The sequence below is a fragment of the Lepisosteus oculatus genome, chromosome 8 (genome assembly GCF_040954835.1).
Source record: "Lepisosteus oculatus isolate fLepOcu1 chromosome 8, fLepOcu1.hap2, whole genome shotgun sequence".
Taxonomy (NCBI): Eukaryota; Metazoa; Chordata; class Actinopteri; order Semionotiformes; family Lepisosteidae; genus Lepisosteus; species Lepisosteus oculatus.
In genome coordinates this window covers 28,799,037-28,808,665 of record NC_090703.1, presented here as the reverse complement: position 1 = coordinate 28,808,665, position 9,629 = coordinate 28,799,037, and the positions used below count along the sequence as shown (strand labels likewise).

The window sequence follows — 9,629 nt, the reverse complement described above, 5'->3', positions numbered from 1 at the left end:
GGCTTATATGCTGCACAAGCCGGCGCACGTACTTTTTAAGAGAAACAGGACGTTGGTGTCCGAAATGGACTGGCAGTGTCAGGCCGACTTGGTGGACATGAGTGAACACCGTGAGTTCAATGACGGTTTCTGTTACATCTTAACATGTATAGACATGTTGTCTAAATACGCTTGGACCGTGCTGCTGAAAACCAAGTCTGAGGTGCCGTGACAGGCGCCTTCTGAAATATACTGCAAGAGGGGTGTGCTCCTAAAAAGCTACAAACGGATGAGGGTAAAGTATTTCTTAATAGGACCTTCCAAAATTTTCTCAAACGTGAGAATATTGAACATTTCATTACGGCCAGCAATGTGAAGCCTAGCGTGGTCGAGAGGTTTAACAGAACTATTAAAACAAAAATGTGGAGGTACCTGAAACACCTGAAATGAACCCTGGCTTCTGTTATGCCCGACAACTCCCTTGATGTGTGGTGAACGGTCTATGACGAACACTTTAAGAGAAAATCGTCACAGTTTTCAATTAATGTGGGTGATCACGTGCGGGTGTCCAAAATAAAGGGAGTGTTTGAGAAGGGATATGAACAGACCTTCACAGATGAAATTTTCATTGTCAAAGAGCGGACTTTGGCTCTAAGACCCTATTACAAACTGTAGGACTACCCAGGTGACGACATTAAGGGCTCCTTCTATGCAGAAGAGCTACAGAAGACAAACCCCGCTGTTGAGAACGTCTACCGCATTCAAAAGATTTTAGCAGCCAGGGGTCGTGGCAAAAACAAAAAGCTTTTGGTAAAGTGGTGCGGTTGGAGCAATAAATTCAATAGTTGGGTAAAGGCTTCTGAGGTCCGAGACAAATAGAGGTGGTGAAAAATGAACCCCAATGGTTTCTATGTGACGTTGGCCAGTAATTCATCCTCAAAGATGTTTCCAAAGAACACCAACGCATGCTTCACAGAGCATCTAGCAAAGGCAATTGACCTGGACGGGAGCTGGGAAGTGGGCCTGGTCGAGCTCCACAATCTGCATACACTAAACACGTTTGATGAAGATGAAGTTTTTCTGTTCATCAGCGATGAGCTCAAGACTATATGGACATGGACCTTACCGAGAGGGTACTACAGCAACATCGAGCAGCACTTGCATGAAATGAAACGGGCTGCGGAAAAATCCAAGTTAACGGCTGTAAGTCTTAAATACAACCCCATTAGCCAGTCGGTAAGGATTGTTAGTGACAAACGGTTTGTTATACAGGTGCATGATGTTGAGGATGGTGAGGATGTTGGGTTTCAAATCGGGTGTCGGAAGTGTAAATGACTGGGGGATTTAACACCATGAATATATACACCGATAGCATAGAACACCAGTTAATAGGCAATGTCTACGCACCGCTTTTGCATTGTGTGCCCTTCAGAGACATGGATGGTGAATTCGTCACAGTATTGTATGACAAACCCCATTACATGCCGGTGAGCATTTGTTTCGTTTTGAAAGACGGATCAAAACGAGCACGTGTCATTTGCATTTGGAAAGGTCATCGTCAAGCTGCATTTAAGACCTGTGAAAGTGACAAACATCTAAAAGGATGACGGTCATCAAGAGCTACGGGGATCCTTCATTATATACACAGTACTACAAACAACAGGCTGGTTATTGATTACCAGGATGTTCATCATGGCGCAGGTATCGAGCGCTATTTAAAAAAGCTGTGCCTTTTCTGAAATGAGCGTTTGAGATAGCTAAGCCACACATGGCATCGGCGGCTAAAAACATCACCAAAGACATGGTTAGCAATGTTACGAGCGCGGTCATGTCTAAGGTGGCTGCACATCAGCAGGAAGGTTCGGGTCTAGACGGAGACCCCTGGACCCTTTGATGCCATTTGAAAATACGAATGTCCAATTATGCGGGTGTTTACGACAATTTAAAACATGTCATAAATGTTAATCAACCATCTAAAATAAAAATGAAATCAAACCATTTCATTGTCTGTGTGGTTATTATTTTAAAAAAGACACAAAACATGAATTAAAATCAATACAATATTTTTATTATACATTTGCGGTTATAGCGCTCAAGCTTTTTTTAATACATGTTACATCCAAGCCATTTTCTTACAAACATTTTGAACTATATTGCTCATGCTTTTTAATATACATTTCAAGTCATTTATCACAAACACACATACCCAGAGAAAAAATGTTACAAAGACAACCATGTGGGTCTAGGTATTAATGATCGTCTCCTTTCAGCGGTTATCTTAGAGACCGGGTGTCGACAACTCTACTGGTTGTTTTAAAGTTTTGACCGACTCTTCACACCCCAGCGGGGTAGCCTTGAGTTTTTGAAGTAGCTCTCGGTTACCAGCGTTGGCTAGCAAGGTGCCTGTCACGTTGATTTCTGCCACAGCCTCCATGAACACAACCCAACCTTTTGGCTTCTTACCGACCGCACCTGCTTGCTGCTGCGTGAGAGCCCTGACAAGATCAATCATGTGAGAGCCCTCAACGGGTGCCCCCTTGTACACAAATTCCCCTTTTTCATTCCAAGCTATTAATGGTTCATTGCGGGCCATGGTCTTTAACAATATCTCGGCATTTCTCCGGAACCACTGAGACATGCTGTCCAAAATATACCCAAAGTCAGCGTCACTCGATGACGGCGGTTGTGCTAACGTGCGTGATAGCTCGGCGGGTGCATTTTCCGGTAGTACAACAGTTAAAGTCCCCTTTTCAGAAGTCTCCTGGCGTACTAATGTCAAATTCCGTTGTAACACCTGACTGTACAATTTCACTTTTTCATAATGGGACAGATGTGAGTGCTGAAGAATGTCTCTCATTTCATCATCCAACCGGAGGGTTGTTATTTTTCTTACATCGCTTTCGAGCCCAGACCGCTCTCGGAGTCGCTCTCAATGGTACTACAATACTCAACAGTGTCCCGATAAAACCGCCGGACTGGTTCACCAAGAGTCTCTTTCTTTTAAGAGAAAGACCCTTTCGAGTCAAAGTCTTTATAAGCTTACGCTTTCTCTTCAGGGTCCCAAACTGCTTAGCAGATAACGGTATGTTCCCTTTCAAGGTATTTAAGGCGATTTCAGCTATGGCCTGTACAAGATCATTTGAAGCCCCACAGAGAATAGCTTTCCGCTGATTGGGGGCGGCTTTTACTAGAAAATGTAAGAGAGTCAGGTTTTTCCGAACGCTTGAAGACATGATGACGGCCTGAACGTGTTTTTTCGACTGAGTCTATGGTTGCGGGATCACCGACTTTTTGATTTTTTAAATACATAAGCCGTGGGTACATCTAGGGGGAAAAGACCTGTTCGCAAGCGATAGTCATCTGGGGTGTCTGCATTTAAATCCACCAACAAGTAACTGAAAGGTTTTTTAGTAGTGTCATCGAAAGCTTCCAAAAAAAATTGGGGTACATCTGACGGGACAGGGTTGTTATCTGTAGTTTATCTCTAGGGTTTTTAAACAGCACCATGTACTTTGTATTTAATGCGATGGTTCTACTTTTCCGGCCTTGACAAAACACATTTTGGACGATATACATGATGCTAAGGTTTTGGTGGTGTACGTATTTGGTAAAAGCTTTTTCAATCTCATTATTTTCACATGCAGACTCCATCAAATCATCAACTATAATCAAATTTACTTATCAGGTGGCAGTAGCTGGTCGTCAGAAAACGACGTTGGTAGTCCTTCTATAAACTGAATGTATGGAAATTTCACAAGCAACTCAGCGTATAGAGGTTGCCACCAGCTGTAACACCAGACTATGTTTTCGGGTTTACGAGTCATAATGGTATCACCGTTCTCCAAAAGTTGTTTTATAAAATAACTTTTACCGCAATTCGAGGGTCCGGACAAAATGCATGAAAAAGGGTGTTTTATCCTGACATCCATCGTGTTAATATCCGTAGGGCAACGATGTCAAATTTTCATGCAGCACCCGCTTGTAATACACCACCTTCTGGGTTTTCTTTAAGGTCTGAGTCTCAATGCGCCAATCCTTTTTAACACGCACGATCATCGGCTGCTGAATAGAAATGTGTTTAAATTCCCGGCACACAGCATAAGGGTTAACGCCATAGTCAAAAACCAAGTCCCGCAGACTCTCAAAGTTAACTTTGTTCTTTGTTCAACAAGTTCTGGCGGCGGCATCGGGCCTACATAATTTTGGTTTTCTGAAGTGTTCAATGAAGTGTGGAAAATGACCCTTACACCCGGGGAACCCCATGGCTGATGGCAGTTTGCTTAATTTCATAGGGAGAAAGTTTAGAGAATCGATAAATCTGATGTTCAGAGCTTTTACGGTCATACACATTATCTTACCATCCTGATTAATTAGTTCAACATCCATCTTATCATCTAACAACTGTCTGATTACTAGGTAATTGTCATATCCCTTGTCATTGTGCGATATGAAAGTATGGTTTTTGAAATGACTATCGATAAATTTACACACAAAATCCTTTAGACAAGCTTATTCATAAAATTCCCAGCTTCGTTTATTGTTAATATGAAGAGCATGGACGTAATTTGGTATGTGTGTCCCCTTTTCTTGCATGCATTCAAAGTCGAAAAAAATGTACTTGTTTGAAATTTTGGGGTTGTCCAAAGGCGGTATGTAGCACAAATGTGTGTCAGGGGTGTCGATCACGTTGTTACAACACGAGCACAGTTTCTCTTTACATTTGTGACTTCCAAGGTTATAAACCCCACATTTCTCACAAAAGACCCTGCGTTCACACTTGCTAACACCCGTCGTCGCATTCTGAAAGTGTCTTGCCAAACACTGAGAGGTACGACAAAAGACCTTACAGGCCGGACAATTCTGAATTTCTGCATCAATTTCGCAACACTGGGGATCTAAACAGGTTTTACAAGCTTAAACACAGGCGTGTGCGTTCCGGTGACTATAAGCGGCATGACAGTTACTGCACAAATACACTGCCCCACAAAAGCTTTAATATTTAAAACCCCGTAAAATGCTCTTCATGCAGTAGCACAAAACCTTTAAATGTTTTTCAAAAGCTGTAATGTCTGACAAACAAATTTTCAGATTCTCTGGAAAACCCAACTCTTTGTCCATTCATTTAAGTGCCCTGTAACATTTGCCCATTGGTAAAACCTTCATTTAGCAATCCGTACACACTCCCGGCAAAACACAGATTACCCCCCGTGTAATGTAAGTCGATAAGGTCCACTTTTTTCCACTCAATTACCCTGCTGTAGAGAACGGATTTAAAATTTTTGCGGGCACCCCCTGCATATTCCTAACTATCGTCACCACTAATCTGAGGCTGTCATCGGTGAGAACTTCTGTGTGGCTCTGTAAGAGGTCTGAGATGTGGCAAGAGGTCGGTCTTTTAAACACTTTTTAGACCGCATGCTTAGTCATTTATCACTGGGGATCTTCACCAATGAACCATGAAATATCATCATCAGGTTGTGAAATCCTGAGTTTAGAGCTGCATCCTCTGTAGAAATTATATCTAAGGGCGAAAGCCTGGATCGGTTTTGGAAACAAGGAATGTACACCTGCTAAAGCTGTTCTTAGACGCTCTAAATCTCATTTTTTATCCACCTCATTAGTGCTCATAGTTGATAGTAACTGTGTAAAACACCGCACTGAATCTAGCACATCACCAAACACCAACTCTCTAATCGCTTTATGATTTCTCTCCAAAGGCTTGACACATTTGGATTTGGTCAGCGTATTAACGGCCGTCTTCGACGCTGTCACCACCTTAGGGCCTGACATTTCCTCCACACTTTTTTTACTGCTCGTCGATACAGCTGCTGTGTGAATAAAAATAAAAGACCCTTTAATACCACGCCAGTGTACCATATCTCAAAATCAGAAAACTACACTATGATAAATATAAAAATAAAAGACTTTTCAACACACCAATCACTGCAATCTAAACGGTCAAAATCAGAAAACTATGATAACTAGGATAAAAACGCCACACGTGGTGCATCCTTACACAAATGGCTGCGGGTGAATGGAACAAGTTACCCGGCCATGTTGTTACACCGGTTTCCTTTAAGGCAGTGGTGGGGCTACTGGGTCAAGTGGTATGGTTAACGGCATATAGACACATGGCACAGACCAGTCGCTTTTAACTTTAAAAGCTAAGCAGTTTTAAAATAAGGCTTTTTAATAACCCAAAACAGAAAACTATGTGAACTAGGATCTTTCAATAAATTAACATTCTAACAAAAGAAGTAACTGTTGCAGTAAGTGGATCATAACACATCTTGACCACGCTTAAATTATATTAAACTTTGTTTGTTGATTTGAGACGTTTTGAGTTCGCTGTTTTAGTTAAAGTCTTAGCGTTGCGTCGCATTTTATTTTTTGAAGGTTCGGGTTCTGCACGGAGAGGGAAAATACCATTAGTGAAAGAACTCAACACCCCAAATTACCAAAAAATAGAAAATGGTGGGAATTTTTATTAGTTATAGACACCTTTAAATGTGCATGCTAAAATAATGTTTTATAACATGACACAGACAATCCTTAACATCGACCTCTTCTCCCAGGCGATCTGGTAATAGGCTCCGCACCCTCTGGTATAATGTGAACATCTGCATGTATCTCCACAAGGTTTTGAGATGGGTATTGTAAACCCCAAACAAGGTTTTTTAAACGTGTACCTCGTTCCCTCCCCAGCGTCTATGAAATAGACACAGGCGTGTATTGATGTCTTTAAGACGCACATGGCTGCAAAGCGTTATTCAAAACATTGTCGTAATTACTCACCGGCGTTGTGGTGTGTTGTCGTAACTGGTCTTTTTACAGTTGTTGTTTTTGGTGCTAATGGAAAAGAATGGATACACAGACATTACGGAACAACTCCCTGGTAATTCCATTATAATAATTCAATATTGCATAGTATTATACAATTATACATATTATACAACGTTTTGCAACTATAGCTAACAACACATCAACATGAGACATGCACCGTGACGTTTTAATTTTATCTCACAATAAGCCATACCTGGGTAATTCTGGAAATCCTCGTCTTTGTCTATCAAATCGAGCTGTGTTAAATCTGTAAATAAACTGTCTTCAGACTGTTGAAATTGATCGGTGTGATCCATTCTGACAAGTTAGTCGATAACACGAGACTGAAAGAATTGGAATCCAGCCAAAACTTTGGATGTTACACCGCTGGTTCTTAAACCCCACCCGATAAACATCCTCTTCTAAGAAACAAGTTTCTCACATGTCCCCCCCATAAAACCATTAACCTTAGGTATCATGGGGCGTGCACGTGCTGGACTGTAGAAATTATTTTAAGAAACAGCTTTAGAAAACATTTTAGACCGTTATAATGTTAAAATCTATATTATTTTAAGACATACAATGGTGTCTTAATTTCATACAGATGCAGCCATTCAAAAGGCACGGGCGATACCGCATTATTTTCCGGTACGCTGTACGCAGTCTACCGGAAGTTACCGGTAAATACCGCAAGTTACCTTAAATTCTCCTATAATACGACAAGCAAAATAATAGTATCCGGAATTTCCGCAAGGTGGAGCTAATAAAGCTCAACCTCTCATGTTCGAGCTGTGGCCATCAAAGTCTTTAACGATGATATTACCAATAGTATTAATAATGAATGACCTTGGACAAGCTGTAAGTGTAAACTCAAAGTATTGCCCTGGTCAACATTCTTTTTTTCATTGACCGTCTTTGTAAAAGTAACACCACTGCATTTCGCAATCACGCATTTGTTTCCAATCATGCAAAGTACAGTAATTTTTGAGAATCGATTCACCATGCCCTTCACATGCTCATAAAAGAGATTGATTTAGGAACATAAACATATTACCGTATGAAAACTGTACTGTATACAGTATGTATATGTATATTTAATGTCTTAACTGTGCCCGTTTAAGTATTGAATATTCATATCTAATTTTACCACTGAAAGGAAATCTTAGTAGCTGAGCATAAAAAGAATAGGAGCATACTGCAACGCGTGTGAAGGCCATAAACGATATTAATTTTGGAACATATACAAACAGTATATTGCTGGTCTCGATACTTTAAAGAAAACATACACGAAACATGGTTTCATTATGACCAGAATCGGTCTTGAGATATTTTTAACTTGATTTACAGTATTTGAGAGGAATGTCTTAACACCGATACGACAGTGCATAAATACTGCTCACGTATATGTTTCTAGGTTTATATTATGCATTTCATACGGTCAAATTACTTTTGAGCAACTAATAAGAAGTGCGAAACAGTATGTGTTTTAGTTTCGTTTTGTGCTGGGACTCTGCTTTTAACAATGTCGCCGTGGATTGATTAGAGATATCAAGAACATACAAGTCATTTTTTAAATGTTGTAGTTCGTCTTGTAAAAATGTTACGAGTACATCATCTATCAACAATTACACAGGTTCTGTTTCCATATTGCGGATTTTGGTTACGTAATATTATTTTCTAGATTTCACATTGTGAATATATGATTTGGGCAAACAGAGCCGCAAAGAAGTACATTATGGGTTGTTGTTTTTTTTGCAGTTTTATCTAGAACAAGCGATGCTTAAACCTTTGTCTGATTCTTGTGAAACTATCCACACGACAGTTACATTACCTAGGAGTTGACTTCAGTGATGTCACTGATGGGATGTTTCTAAAAATCCATCCTCTGTAAAACGTCTTCTCTAGTTGTCCTGCATATGTATTCGCTAATGAAGCTGTGTGTTCTGAGCCTGGATCTCTACATTTCTGTATGAACCAGCTTAGAGGGATAAAGACAGCTTGTGTTTAATTTGAGTGTAAGGTAATTTATGCTTCTAAAGTCATGGTCAGCATTTATTATTTTACTGTGCTGTAAACTTGTTCTGTGCCAAGTCACATTATTTTATAGCGTTTTTATAGCGTTATCAAATCTGGTGGCGCAGTTTCCTGACTCCCATGTCACATGGTCTGTGATTGAATCCCATGGAACTATGACTTTATTTTTTAACAAACATTTCTTTGAAAAAATGAAACGTTTCCCTTGGTCAGATATTTAATAAAACCTCACTCGCACCAAACAAATTTATATTTCTAAATATCACAACATGATCGAATTTAAGTCTTTTTAATAACAATGAATAGTCACCTATGCATTACAAAATAAACATTTATATTGATTTGAATCGCGTTTTGATTTAAATCGTAAACGTGTGTTTAAATATATGTGTTTAAAGGCGATATACTGTATAAAAGCGCTTATTTTTATGGAGTGTGTTCCGCCGGCCGGGGATTCAAAAAAAATATTTTTTTTAATCGCGTATCTAAGGAAAATTGCAGTATAACTTTGTTCATGCACAAACAGTGGCATGTTACATTATAATTTGGGTGTCTCCTCTTGCCAGAAAGCTCTAAATTGCATTTTGAGTGCGGTTTTTGACTTTTTCTAAATTGCAACCCATAAATAAAGCTGATAAAGCTTAGACTAACTGTATTCTACACTATTACAACAGCACATTGGACAATGCAACATAAATTGCAAAAATGCACTTGGAATCTGTCCAAGCCCTCCTACGAAAATTATTTAAACTGCGACACTGATCATTCATCTCTAAATAAACTTTATTTTATAT

General features: G+C 39.8%; 1 long non-coding RNA gene across 2 annotated transcripts; it reads right to left on the bottom strand.

Annotated features, from left to right (window-relative positions):
• Positions 1-2,025: 2,025 nt before the first annotated feature.
• LOC138240975 (uncharacterized) lies at positions 2,026-8,755 on the bottom strand. Of its 2 annotated transcripts, none has more exons than XR_011190157.1 (3): positions 8,633-8,755; positions 6,775-6,828; positions 2,026-6,384 (listed from the first exon to the last, which is right to left on the bottom strand). It is a non-coding gene; the product is annotated as an uncharacterized lncRNA (long non-coding RNA). The 2 variants fall into 2 exon arrangements; XR_011190156.1 differs by having other exon boundaries at positions 2,026-5,807.
• Positions 8,756-9,629: the final 874 nt, after the last annotated feature.